This window comes from Canis lupus, chromosome 17 (assembly GCF_048164855.1).
Source record: "Canis lupus baileyi chromosome 17, mCanLup2.hap1, whole genome shotgun sequence".
In the NCBI taxonomy this organism is placed as follows: domain Eukaryota; kingdom Metazoa; phylum Chordata; class Mammalia; order Carnivora; family Canidae; genus Canis; species Canis lupus.
In genome coordinates this window covers 52,927,535-52,942,045 of record NC_132854.1, presented here as the reverse complement: position 1 = coordinate 52,942,045, position 14,511 = coordinate 52,927,535, and positions in this window count along the sequence as shown.

Genomic DNA, 14,511 nt, shown 5'->3' with positions numbered 1-14,511 from the left:
ATGAAACTGCTCCTGCACAAGGTGCCACCTCAGCAAACCAAAACTTAAATAACTCTCCTGTCTGTGTAAATGTTCCACTAGATCAAAACTGCAGTATGTCGGGTCAGCCAGTCCCCCGAAACCAAGCCAACTCGGGGCTCTATACTTATTTCTTTGTTCTTTCTCCCTCCAAACAAAGTTGACTATGTGGCCCCAGCCAATCAGATATTTTCTATTTTTCTTTTCCTTGTTCTTTTTTTCTTTATTCTATAAAAGCCTCCTGATTGCTGCCCCACTTTGCAATTCTCCAAAGGAGACTTTCCACTTCATGAAATACAAAATAAAGTTCATTTGTATCCCCTAAATTGTTTAATCATTTTTTTAACACTAGGAATCTTCAGTAAAGCCTTGATAAGCGTTATAAACCAAAACTGCCCTGTGGTAAGGGGAATTAATGGAAGGCCCATTCTATGCCTGAGAGGGTGTAGGAGGGGACACAAGTATCCCCTGTCTGTCCTCCCTATAGAAAGGGGTGTGGAGAGGGGAAGACCAGTGGTGTACTAAGGAGCCAAGGCAGCAGTGTGATAAGTCAGAGAACACAAGCTCTAGGTGCACCTAAAATTGAACTGAGGAATGTCTCACATGTCCCCAGGGAACATTTTAGTGAGCTAATTTCCAGGAATCAAGTTGGTAGTCTCCTCTGATGTAATTTTGCAATTTAATGGAAATGTTAACTTTCATTTGTTTACATAGTCTAATAGAGCCAAGACATTTAGGTTATATGCACATGAAAGAATTATAAGCCAAGCAAGTTGCAATGATTTGTTCTAGATCACAAAGGGGCACTAAATACCATAGCTCAGACTAAATTTAGCTGATCGCCTGGTTCTACCTATCAATGGAACTAAGCATACTACACAAAGCTAGCCTCTCAACTTAATCCCCCTAATGACCTTTCGACTACAAAGGCAGGCATCATCTTTCCCCAGGAGCTTTACCCTAGCAATCTCTGACAGCCAGAAGCAGATTCCATGTCGCTTCCTGTTTGAAAACTTGAGTCTCCCTTTGGCCCACTTGCTGAATTCCTGTTTCCTGCCTGAGTGATGGCCCCAGCTGGCAGTTCTTGTAAGAGACGGGAGTCCTTTTTTTCACATTGCTCAGTTTTGGGATTTTGTTTTTTTGATGATAAATTACACACTCCTTATGTAGAACACCGGAAAATACAGGAAAAGGTAATGGAGCAGGTCACCTCCTGGTGGATGCTTTACATTCATTATTTAATAAGTCAATGTAAAACATTCTGGAAGTGGAAAAGTGGGGTGCATTATAATTTCATTAGCCATTTAAACAGGTAAAAGTGCTCTTTTAATTTAGAAGATAAAGTATCTCATCATGCCTTTGTCTTAAAAGTACGTATATTATACCACAGTCTGATATACTTCCTAACTTACATACTTTACCAAATTCTGTTGTAGTGAATCTCTTGAAGGACAGAAACACATCTCAACCATTGTAACATGATACCAAGTCATGGCTTCATAAATTGTAGGCTTTCATTAAATGCTCAGTGACTTCCAAACTCATGACTGTAATTATTAACAAATAGTACAGATGATAATTCAGAAGTGCCACTCCAAATTAAAGGCTTCTGAATTAGCAAAATAAATTTGAGGGCTATTATATATCATACTCAAATACAATGAGTCTTCTGATTTTTTTTTTAATTTTTTTTAAGGTATTTATTTATTTATTTATGATAGTCACAGAGAGAGAGAGAGGCAGAGACACAGGCAGAGGGAGAAGCAGGCTCCATGCACCGGGAGCCCGATGTGGGATTCGATCCCGGGTCTCCAGGATCGCGCCCTGGGCCAAAGGCAGGCGCCAAACCGCTGCGCCATCCAGGGATCCCGAGTCTTCTGATTTTTTAAAAATGATTTGATTATATTTATTTGACACACAGAGAGCCTGTGCACAAGCAGGGGGAGTGGCAGGCAGAGGGAGAAGCAGACTCCTCGATGAACAGAGAGCCCCACATGGGGCTCTATCCCAGGACCCCGGGACCATGACCTGAGCCCGAGGCAGATGCTGAACTGACTAAGCTACCCAGCCACCCTGAGTCTTTTGATTTAAATCATAATCGCCATAGCTAAAATTACTGACTTAACTTCCAGTAAGTAAAATACAGATGTATTTAAGGAAAATGTAATATGTAATTGTCTGAAATTCAAAAAGAATCATTCATAAATGTATCCATAAGACATTCTTAATGATACCATTGCCCTCCTGGTTTTAAACGGTTGGTACAGAGTTAATTATAAAAAAGAAGCACAAAGTTTTATAAAAAGCTTATGTTTATAGAGGTACCTGGCTGAGTCAGTAAGAGGGGCATGTGACTCTTGATCTTGGGGTCATGAGTTCCAACCCCACATTAAATGTCGAGATCACTTAAATAAACTTAAAAACCTTATGTTACAGACATTTCTAATTCAGAGAAGCACAAATGTAATTGAGCATTTGAAATGCTCAAAAGCACTTAGTATAAGTAAATGAAAAATGCTCTAACTTACAAAAGAAATATTTTACACAACTTTTCAGAAGTGTCTTTTGCAAAGGCGAAAGATACTTCCTTTTTGTGTGAGCCAATAGCATGCATGCTTACTACTTAAAAAAAGATATTAGATAACTTCCCCTGGATTAGGTATCTAAAGGACAAGGGAAGTCCTTTGAATATTGTCGTAAATTTATGACCAGTAAAACAGATCCTAGAACAAGTTGTTTCCAGGTCTATCGTTCCTTGTTGCTTGGCTGCTTTGCTTTTCAAATGAAACATTAACGTGCAGATAAAAAACATCTTTATTTATTAGTTAACTCACATGAAATTCAACAGAAATGTCCTTATGTGATTAGATCTTTAAAAGTAAGTCATACTCAAGCATGACTATTGCATGCCTACTTATGGTCCGGGAAGCATTAAACATTGGTAAAAATCTAGGCTATGAAGTAGCAGAACTTTGAAGATATCTTTCTGCCTAGGTTTTAGGAAATCACTCTTCCTTTTGGGATTTTAATTTGTATCACCTAAATTGTTTAATCTTTTTTTTTTTTTTTAACACTAGGAATCTTCAGCAAAGTCTTGATTAAGCTACCCTAGAGATGTCTAGTCTAGCCTCATACTAAGGTTGATTCCTATTTGTTTTGTATTTCCTGGGATCATCGTTGAACAAATTGGCTCCTCTTCCCCACAATGGAACTTGGGACACCAGCAGGCAACCTTCTGCAGGACAGACTAGGATTCCTCAGAGCTGGTCCTCATGAACTCTGACTCACTCTGGTTGCTGCTTTCTTGGCCTACATCATTTCCCAGTTAGAACCATCCTCTTCCTCTGTAGGATGTGGCTATCAGTATAGCAAATGCAACCTTATGCCACATGAAAGGTGATGGATGATACGCGGAATGAACTAGGTGGTGGCCCTACTCTAAAGCTTGTTTAGTCCACGTCTGCATTAACCGAGTGAAATGTGATCAGAGGGTGACAGGACTAGAAAATATGCAGTATGTAAAATTTAACCCGTCCGATTTCCCCCCAGAGAAGGGAAAACTCACAGGGCTATAGTAAACTCAAGTTGAAAGGCTACAAAAAAACAAACAAACAAACAAAAGAAACATCTTAGACTCTTCCGTTCTTCCAGAGGGAAGGGTATGGATTTGGGTTGGAGTATAAGGGAGGAAATAGTCAGCACTGTCTTAAAATGGAAAAGATTATCTTTATAAACTGTGGGTATCAAATTGCTTAGCATCTATACAATTTATTTTTAAAATACCCTTCTGAGAGCCCAAATTTATAAGGTCCTAATCTCTTACTTTTTCATATTCTCTGCTTACCTCTCAACTGATTTTGAAATTCTTCTTTTGAAAGTGTGTCCTTATCTCACATTTGATTATACAGGTTGCTATCCTTATCAGTTGCTGTAATAAGATTCTTACAAAGATCTTGTTATCTTGAAACATCATGCCTAGAGGCAGGGTATAATGGGTGTAACAAGATTCCTACAGAGCTCCTGTTTAATGGTTTGATGGCCTATAATTTTCTCTTTCTTTCAGCTGCTCAGGAGCTATTTTGAAATTGCCATATAAACTCCTGATGAAAATAGGTGTGCGATAAAATGAAGTCTGATAAATTTTTGTGTATGGCTTGAGGAAATGTCATTCTTTTATGGGAAACAGAAGTCAACATTTTACAAGGTGCTGCTTGGGCTTTAGTTTCAAACCCTGTGTCATTCAAACTTTAATATTTGCCCGCACTTTTTCATAACTTTTAAAATTATCATGAACATTTCTTGTTCCACTGTACCCTTTATGTAATTCTTAAGACTCTCAACTAAGTTCCAGGAGGAACTAAAGTCCTCAGTTGAAGGCTGCTGAAATGCCCATTATGCTATCCAATTTTTAAAGTTATTATTATTATTATTATTATTATTATTATTATTATTATTTAGTAATCTCTACACTCAACTTGGGACTCAAACTTATGACAGCAAGATCAAGAGTTGCATGGTCTTCCAACTGAGCCAGTCAGGCACCCCATTCAACTGATTCTTAATCATCCTTACTTCCCACACCAGTCAAGTGTCTGCATTTTTACCTGGTCTCCATAAGGTCACTGCTGCTTCCTGCTACAGCAGCCTCTCATTAAAACATGAACATGACTGGACAATGCCATTTTGCAAACAGACCATTCTTTCTGCAGAAATAACACTTGCTTCTTAGATACTATTCAGAATCCATATATCAGTCCCATCTGCTAGGACATGGCAAATGCTTCCTCTGCTTGTTTTCAATAATCTGATTCAGCACCTCTTTTGGGGTCAAGGTTCTGTGACACCACAAGGTTCCATCCTGTTCCAGCTTGTATTGGACCGCTTGTCCCTCATCCTGAAATGGCAAATAATATAAGAAAAGACCAAGTATTTGCCAAGTAAAAAAAATAAGTATTATTCCAGTTAAAAAAAAAAAAAAGAAAAGACCAAGTAAATACTCTACTTGTCCTCAGAGAGAAAAGTCTCTTCTCAAATCACCTGCATGTCATAGAAGATTATCATGAACTTTGCCCTCTGTTCATTTGTTCACTTTGGCCAACTTAAGGTTCTATTTTCCTTGACTCACGACTTTTTTTTAAAGATTTATTTATTTTAGAAAGAGAGAGAGGTGGGGAGGGAGTGCAGAAGGAGAGGGAGGGAGAGAATCCCAAGCAGACTCCCAACTGAGTCGGGAGCCTGACACGGGATTTGATCCTACAACTATGAGAACAAAATCCAAGCTCAAATCAAGCGTCAGACATTCAACCAACTGAGCGACCCAGGTGCCCCCCATTCCTTGACTCATGACTTTTGATAACTGTAGGTCAAAAATGGAAAGTAATGGAATATAATGATATACAAGTATATGCAGAACAAATACCTGCTACTTGTCAGAAACCAAAGGCTTTCTGTGCCCCCTGCCAAGCATTCAGTTTCCCTGGCCACTTTCATAATGGATTTCCTCACTAAGCTCCCTGCCTTTCAGTAATATAAAAACAACTTCATGGTAGTTCCAACAACAAGTGGCTGGCTCATTTCCACCTATGCCAGGAGCCACTGGGATATTCAAGGTGGTCAGCTTTTACCTCCACAAATGCATCAACAAGATTGCTCTGGACTGGAGATTCCCCTGTATTTATATTCAGGGTGACTTTATTTTTTTATTTTTTATTTTTTTCAGGGTGACTTTATATCCTATTTTTACCTGGTATACTCATACAATTCTGGTACACTCACGCTTTTGCCTATTATTAGCACCTCTTTTCTTTCTCAAAAATATGTTTGGAAAATAAATTACAATGACACCTTACTTATAACCTGCCTTAGACAGAATCTCTTCTTCATCTGCCGGGTCAAAATGGACCTGGGACTACATACCTCCTAGACTGTTAGTTGGACAGAAATAACCAACCAAACCCTAAAGCTATATCTTGGGCTCCACTCTTGCCACTACCAAGATAACCAGTTGGTTGTTTCTCTTTCCCACCATCTAACTCATTTCTTTAAATGTCACCCATCCTTATCTCAGAACACCAAATGGGCATGAGCTACATTTTCTGAGGAACCCAAGGAGTTATCTTGGGTTATTTCTCTTCACCAGTGTTTGTGGTTGCAGAATATGTGAAGGAATTCTAAGTTACAAAGGATAGCTGACAGGCTTTCTCAAGGAAGAAGCCAAAGTGACCTCGGAAAGACATGTCAGCCCTGGAAAACCCCAGGAAAACCCTATAGCATGTTATTAGTCTCAATAACACCTTAGTAACTTCTCTCCTTACAACTTTCACCAAGCTGCATAGCACCCTTCTTACCTATTCAGCATTACAGCTATCCTATTGGTGACCTATAACTATAGGTCCTAAATGCTCTCGGATTCTACTGCTCTCAAATTCATAAAACTCTCCTTCATTTTGCCCAGTTCGACTCCTACCCTTCATACTAACAAAGGATACTTAGAAATATATAGTTCGTGTCACACTAAATTCATGGATGTGCTGGAAAAAAACTGGCAACAGTACTTCAAAACAATGAAATACAAGCAGAAGAACCTGCCACCTCACCCCTGCTTGACATCTGGAGATCACAGCCACTACCCAACAGAGATGATGCAGAGACTGATAATGCTGGGATTTCTACAGCCATCTGGTCCCTGGAAAACTTCAGTCCACTTAAAAGAGGAGGCATCATCCCCTATCCCCAAGGATCTGACTCCCCCTGAGAATTCTTGAAACACCATTTGGCAGGAAGCCCACATAAGATAAATTCTCTAGACTGACTCTGCCTGGCTCCTGCCTCACCTATCATTTTTGCTTCTATACAACCAATTTGACAGCTGTGCCACTTGCAGACAGGCAGGTACGACCTCTTGTTTATTGCTGCCTTTTCCCATCTGTCAGAGAGAGAGTCTGTCACAGAATTGGGCAATAAGCATCAACTGGGCAACAAACACATCTCTACTGCTCCACTATATCTTTTAACTCTCTCTTTTCAAAAAACAAAACAAAACAAAACAAAACAAAACAAAAAAACAAAACAAAACAAAATAAAACAAAAAACTCTCTCTTTTCATAAGTCTGCCTGAAAATAGGGACACGATAGTAGTAGAGATCTGGGATCAGAGTCCATAGATGTGAAGATAATGGGGCTTCAGGTTGGGTGTGATCCATTTGCTAAAGAAGCTAAAACAGATATGAGCTGTAGTTGTCTCTAAAAGGACAATAAGCAGAGGGGTCTTGGGGTGGGGATGGAGCAAAAAGCCCACCTAAGTAGAACCAGAGAGAAATCTAACAGAACAGCCAAGCTGTTCAAGGCAGAGCTATTCAGGACACCTAAGGCAAAGCAGTGCTTACAGATATTATATTTTACAAGGTAAGTAGCTTGGAAGAACGCCTTCCTGGTGCACACTTAAAGGACTCACGATGCCCTAGTCATCTCTAAGGTAGAAGGTTATATTTCCAAGAAGTACTTTATCTCTAGGCTGAGGAGTGAGGGAAAGGGAAGAGAGACAGCTGTGTTCTAATAAATGGGTTACTATTTTGAGGGTCTGGATCTCACGAGTGTTTATTTTGATCCGTCTGACACAGGTTAGGAAGGAAGTCTGAAAGCTTAGCAAGTGCTGAGAGCTGTAAATTTTCATCACTCTTAGCTGTGCTATCCATTACACTTGTCCACTGGATTGGGGCAGGTTTTAGGTGGCAGAGCTGGGTGGAATTCCAGCCTGGAGCTCAGTTTCATAGCCAAAAAAAATAGTTCATGAATTCAGCAGGTGTCAATAAATCCAATGCCAAGTAGAAGAGGTGATCCAAAAAGCAGACAAAATACAGCATCAGGGAATGCAGGCTCAAGAGATACTCAACAATCCAAGCTGACAACTGGCAAGCACTAAGCAAATGTATCTAACAAATGAAGTGGCCTCTATCCATACGGATGCAGAAATGGGACATCAGTTGGGGAAGAAAAATGGCCAAAACAAGGGAGACCTCCAATCTTCAATCAATACCTTAGTTACCAAGGACCTCAGGTCCAAGAAAGGAGAATTATGCCATATGAATAAGGAAACCAAGTTTTTAGATTTGGGGCATAAGATCAGAGTCAACACTAGGAAGTTTTGAAGTAAGGATCAGTATGAGAGCCAGGTTCAGGGAAGTTCTGCAGAGAGGCACAATGTGGGAACTAAGTGGAATAGAGTTTTAAACTACAAAACATATAAAACAAACTGAAAATAATATAGCAGATTGTTTTGAAGAAGCAAAATGTTCCAGTTACAGCTAAAGCTTTATCTTTTCTCCTTCCTTTCTCTCCATAGGAAACCACCATCTTGAAATTGATGCATGTCATTACTATTAGCATTTTTATACTTTTGCTATGTATATATGAATCCATAAATAATATATACTGAGTGTTTAAAATTTTTATATAAATGGTATCATGTGGTGTATACATTTGGCAACTTGCTTATTCTTTCATTCAACATTGAAAATCCAACATTCTGATTGATGCATTCATATGATCCAGTCAATTGTATTAATAAATGAGCTTATTTGTCCACTTTCCTACTATTAAATGTCTCTATTTTTTATTGCTATAATCTTGCAACAAATATTCCCATATATATCTCTTTGGGCCCATATGTATATATCCAGGAGTGGAACTGTTAGATCATACATCAGATATATCTTCAACTTATTAGATATTAACAAATAGGTATCAAAGCGGTTGTACTGATTTATACCCCCACCTGCAGAGGGCACAAATTCCCATTTCCTTTCAGCCTTGCTAAAAACTATCTCATCACACAGTTTTGCCAATCTGAGAGATCAAAATGATATTTTCTTCCCCTGAATTTCTCTGGCTACACTACTGCGGAACACACATTTTTAGGCATTTATTGACACTGATTATTCTGAAGTCCTGTGATGGAAATTGCCTGTTCATTTAATTTGCCTATTTTTCTGGTGATTGGTTTTTCAAAATTGATTTGTATACAGATGGCCAAGAAACACATGAAAAGATGCTTAATATCATTAGTCATTAAGGAAATGCTAAGTAAAACCAAAGTAAGATAACTTGACCTACTAGAACTTACCTATTAGAATTGCCTTAAAAACCGACAATACCAAGTATGGCAAGGGTGGGAGCAACAGGAACAAATACTCATACATCAATGATGGTAATGAAAATGCCACAGCAGTTTGGAAAGGAGTTTGGCAGTTTTTGTTTTGTTTTGTTTTGTTGTTTTTTTTTAGTTTGGCACTTTCTTATAAAATAAATATATAAGCATATATCTACCATATGACCCAGTAATCCTGTGATGTTTACCTGAAAAGAAAACACATATTTATATTAAGACCTATATGCAAATTTTTATAATAGTTGTATTCATAATACTCCAAACTGAAAACATCCCAATGTCCTTCAACTGACAAAAGTATAAACAAAGTAGAATATCCATATAGTGAAATTCTTCTCAGCAACAAAGAGGAAGAACTAGTGATATAAGCAATGGGATGGATAGTTTCACATTTTTTTAATGGTAAGTGAAAGAAGCCAGACTTAAGGGATGTCCAGGTAGCTCAGTGGTTGAGTGCCTGCCTTTGGCCCAGGGGATGATCCTGGAGTCCTGGGATCGAGTCCTGCATCAGGCTCCCCACAGAGAGTCTGCTTCTCCCTCTGCCTCTGTCTCTGCCTCTCTCTCTCTCTGTGCGTGTCTCTCATGAATAAATAAATAAAATCTTAAAGAAAAAAAGAAGCCAGACTTAAATATCTGTATATGTATAATCCATTTTAATGACATTTTGGAAAAGGCAAAAATAGAAATAGAAAATAGATTGATGATTGTCAAGAGCTGGGTTGTCGTGGAGAGAGGGGTTAATTAGAGGCTCTACAGAACTTTTCTTAGATAAAGTGGATATTCTATATCCTAATTGCAGTGCTGATTGCACAGCTCTATGCAGTTATCTAAATGTATAGAACTATACTAAAAGAGATGAATTTCCCTGCTCATGGATTGTGTCTCAATAAACCTGACTTTAGAAAATAAGTGATTGTATATAAGTCTATGTCAAGATAATTTATCCTGATGCAAAGAGAAACTGAATTTTACTTTTAAATATAAGAATTGCTTCAGGCCGGACAGCCCTGGTGGCTCAGCGGTTTAACGCCTCCTTCAGCCCAGGGTGTGATCCTGGACACCGGGGATCGAGTCCTATGTCAGGCTCCCTGCATGGAGCCTGCTCCTCCCTCTGCCTGTGTCTCTGCCTCTCTCTCTCTCTCTCTCTCTCTCTCTCTCTGTCTGTCTCTCATGAATAAATAAATAAAATCTTTAAAAAAATTGCTTCAGGCCAAAAAATGTAAAACATTGCCAGCATGCTATAATCCCTTTCAAATCAGCTGATGTGCTTTAGTAATTCGATTTCCAGCTGAAATTGTGTAGCTCATCAAATTATAATTAGGCTAATTAGAATGTTACATATTAGTGTTTCTTATTGGTTGAAAAACTGTCATCATGGAGTAATGTGCTTTTAGCCATGTATGCTTTCGGGCTGAATAAACTTTTATGGCAGCCTTGAGATGTCTGATATTCTTATTATCAGTTTAATGGGCATTGGCTTTTATCCTTTAATTGGTTATCAGTGTGGTTGGATTTCTGCAGGGATATGCACTGAACAAATTATAAGAGATACACTTTATGTCCTGTTTCAGATTTCTTATTAATTTCCCATTTAACTGCAGGGGTGGGTCCCGGATTTATAGGACCTGGGTTCTTGAAATTTGTTGACAATTGCTTGGAGCCCAGAACTTGGCCTTCCCAGCTCCAGTTTTATTTTGTTAGATGGGCGCTGTGGTGAACAGAGAGGTGGGATCAGATCAGTGATTCCTAAACTGGGTGCAGGTAAGAATCACCCATGGAGGGTGATCAGAGGGGTGCCCTGACCCCTTCCTCAGAGACTGTAGGGCTGTAGGGCTGGGGGAGGTCTGGACATGGTGTAACATGTCTTCCAGATGATTCTCAGGGCAGCTGAGCATCAGAAACTGCTGAACTAGTGCTGCATTTTAAAACTCTGGAGCCATGGGCTCAGTCTGCCCCAGTAGGGCAGGGGTTGGGCTGCTGTTTCTGTAAATAAGATTTTATTGGGACACAGCCGTGCTCATCATTTATGCGTCACCTATGGCTGCTTTCCCACTACGGAGGCAGACTCGAGTAGACCTGACCGAGACCACATGCCCCACAAAGCCAAAAATACTTACTGCCTGACCCTTAACAGAAAAACTTTGCTTGTCCTTTCACTGATGGGTTGCAAAATCATTTCAATAGGTGGTAATCAGTATTTTAAAAAAAAAAACAGAAAATATTCAAGTGCCTTGCAGGAAGATAAGTGCTGTTACATTAAGTTTACTCATGTATATGCATAAGTTTATATGTGTCTGTGTATATACATGTGTGTATATATGTAAACATATCTTTAGGCATAAGGGGGAATATGTATTTCTTACTGTAGGTAGCAACCCAAAAAATTTGAAAAAATTAAACTGTATGATGTGAGGTTGCTTTCATCTGCAGACTTTCTCTCAGCGGCCAGGGGGCTTTGGCCACATGGATGTGAGTGTGTGGGGGGGTGTTCTGGGTGGGACAGGAGATGTGTACAGAACATGCTTTGCCCGACTCACTGTGCTTCTGGGGCCTGCTTCCTACTTGGTAAGTCAGTGTCACCCCTTTGAGGAAGGGGAGAATGCTCAAGGTCCACCTTTGTCCAAAACGTCATTGCTAGAAGTAGAACCAACTGGAGTTGTGTGCAGTGTGTAGGTATTCATCCCAGTGGGGTGAATACTAAATTTATGGGGTTGTTGTGAGGATTAAATGTACATAGAGTCCCTCAAACTAAGAGATACTATCCAGTGCTAGGATGTTAGTATTTTTTATCTGCAGCCTCTCATTCCTGTGGTTGGTACCCACATCCCAGCTGTAAGACTAGCTCCTCAACGTTACCAACCATAGCATCGATTGCCACATTTTGTGAAGGCACCAGGGGTGGCAGGGGGACTTAGGGAGACGAACACCAGGGCCAGAGCTAGGGAACGGAAAGATGGGGTTCAAATTCTTGGACTACCAGGACAACTTCCATTTCTGAAGTTAATGATAATACAGAAAAATATATTGTTTAGATTTCCTGGTGGAAATTCTAATTTGCTGGCACTATGCTGTGGTCTGAGCGTTGAAATCCTAACCCCCAATAGTATTAGGAGGTGGGGACTTTTGGAGGTGACTAGGTCATGAGGGCACAGCCCTCATGAATGGGATTAGAGCTCTTAGAAAAGAGACACCAGAGCTCTCTGGCCCTTCCTGCCATGTGGCCAGAAAGTGGGCTTTCCCCAGACACAGATTCCCCAGGGCCTCAGTCTTGGCACTTCCTGGCCTCCAGAACAGTAAGAAATACATTTCTGTTGTTTAAAGTCCAAACACTCTGTTATAGCAGCCTGGAGGGACTAAGACGGACTATAAACCATTGGCTGCCAAGAGTAGGAAACAGGCTTTCTGATTAACCAAGAATTATAGGTATGTAACACATCACTTCTTTAAAAAGCATTGGTATAGGGGCGCCTGGGTGGCTTAGTCAGCTAAGCGTCTGCCTTCGGCTCAGGTCATGATCCCAGGGTCCTGGGATCGAGCCCTACCTTCAGCTCCCTGCTCAGCGGGGAGCCTGCTTCTCCCTCTCCCTTGCTACTACCCTGGCTTGTGCCCTCTCTGTCAAATAAATAAATACATAAGGCAAATTGTTAAAAAAGAGAGAATGAGTATATAGTAAAATATAATTTGCATTTTATTCTTTTTAAGATTTTATTTATTTATTCATGAGAGACATGGAGAGAGAGAGAGAGAGAGAGAGAGAGGCAGAGACACAGGCAGAGGGAGAAGCAGGCTCCCTGCAGGGATCCCAATGTGGGACTCGATCCTAGGTCTCCAGGATCACGCCCTGGGCCAAAGGCAGGTGCCAACCCGCTGAGCCACCCGGGGATCCATAATTTGCATTTTAAAGTGAAAGCAATTTAGTCTGATGATTCAGAAAGCCAGTTCTTAGGATCTAGCTATGCCTCAGGGTCACCATGGAGATGCATACAAATTTGGGCTGCTTTGAAAGGGGTGCTAGATGACACGCTTTTATGGAGTTTAGCCTCTGGTTCCTTTGTTTCCTAATTTGGCCAGGACCCCTTTCTGCATAATCATTTGCAGGATTGATATTTCCCTTTCTGTAGAGTCACTTGCAGGACTGAAGGGGCCCCCACAGTGTCCCAGTCTTCTGAGCTGCTGTTTGAATTACTTCTGACTTAGTCAACCAGTAGCTGTTGTGCGCACACCACGTGCCAAGGGCTGTTCCATGCACGGCCTCACACTAGGGAAAACATTTTCTCCCTAAGTGGAGTCCACACTCCTGGAGCTTGGTGTTTGAATGCTTCCCTCAAAAGGGCACATGTTCTGTGAGACAGTCCAGTGCCCCTCTAGACGTGGCAGGTTTTCCTCAATCTCACTTGCTTCTCTCATTTAGGATGAAGGCAAATCCCATCTCTCCCGCCGGGCCTTCAAAGATTTGAAGACAGTTCTTACATCCCACCTCACATACGCCTACGTCTACCCCGCTCCCCACCACTGAATTTTCCCTTTTTCATACTAAGAATCCTCCAGCTTCTTGCCCCACCAAATGTGGTAAGAGTTTTTTTTTTTTTTTTAAGGTTTTATTTATTCATTTGAGAGAGAATGAGCAAGAGAGAGAGCATGAGCAGGGGGAAGGGGAGAAGTAGGCCCCCTTGCTGAGCAGGGAGCCCAAGGTGGGGCTTGATCCCAGGACCCCAGAACTACAACCTGAGCTGAAGGCAGCTGCTTGACCGACTGAGCCACCCAGGTGTCCCAAGAGTGTTGTTGTCCCAACAACACCTGTTGTTCCTGAAGAAGAGTCTCTAATAAGCTCTAGTGGCCACTCTGGGCTGTCACCTCCCAGCTCCAAATGTACCTTTGATGCCATGCCCTGTGATGCTGGGTTTGGGGCCCACAATACAGATGGCACATTTGTCAGCTAGTTTCCTACCCATTCTCCCAATGGAGGTTGCAGGAGGGCAACTGAAGGCAGGAAGAAGGACCCCCTCTTCTTGTTTGACTCACTGTTGCTGCTGCTGTGGCCTGGACACCGGCCGTCTGCCTGGTGGAGGCGGCTGGCCACATTCTCCAGCTTCCTCTCCTGGCCTTCCCAGGGCCAGTTCCACCAAACCCATCTTCGAGAGGCACCATCTGAAGGACAGAGCTCCCTCCTCGGAGGCCTGAGTCCCACACCGGAGGGGGAGGCCTCTGAGTTCCTGAGGATCTTGCAGGGCATCATCTTCTCCAACAGCTTCCACCTACCTGACAAGGGCTCCGGGTTTGCCTCCCACACCCCTCTCTAACATTGTCATGCGTCGTGATAGCCAACC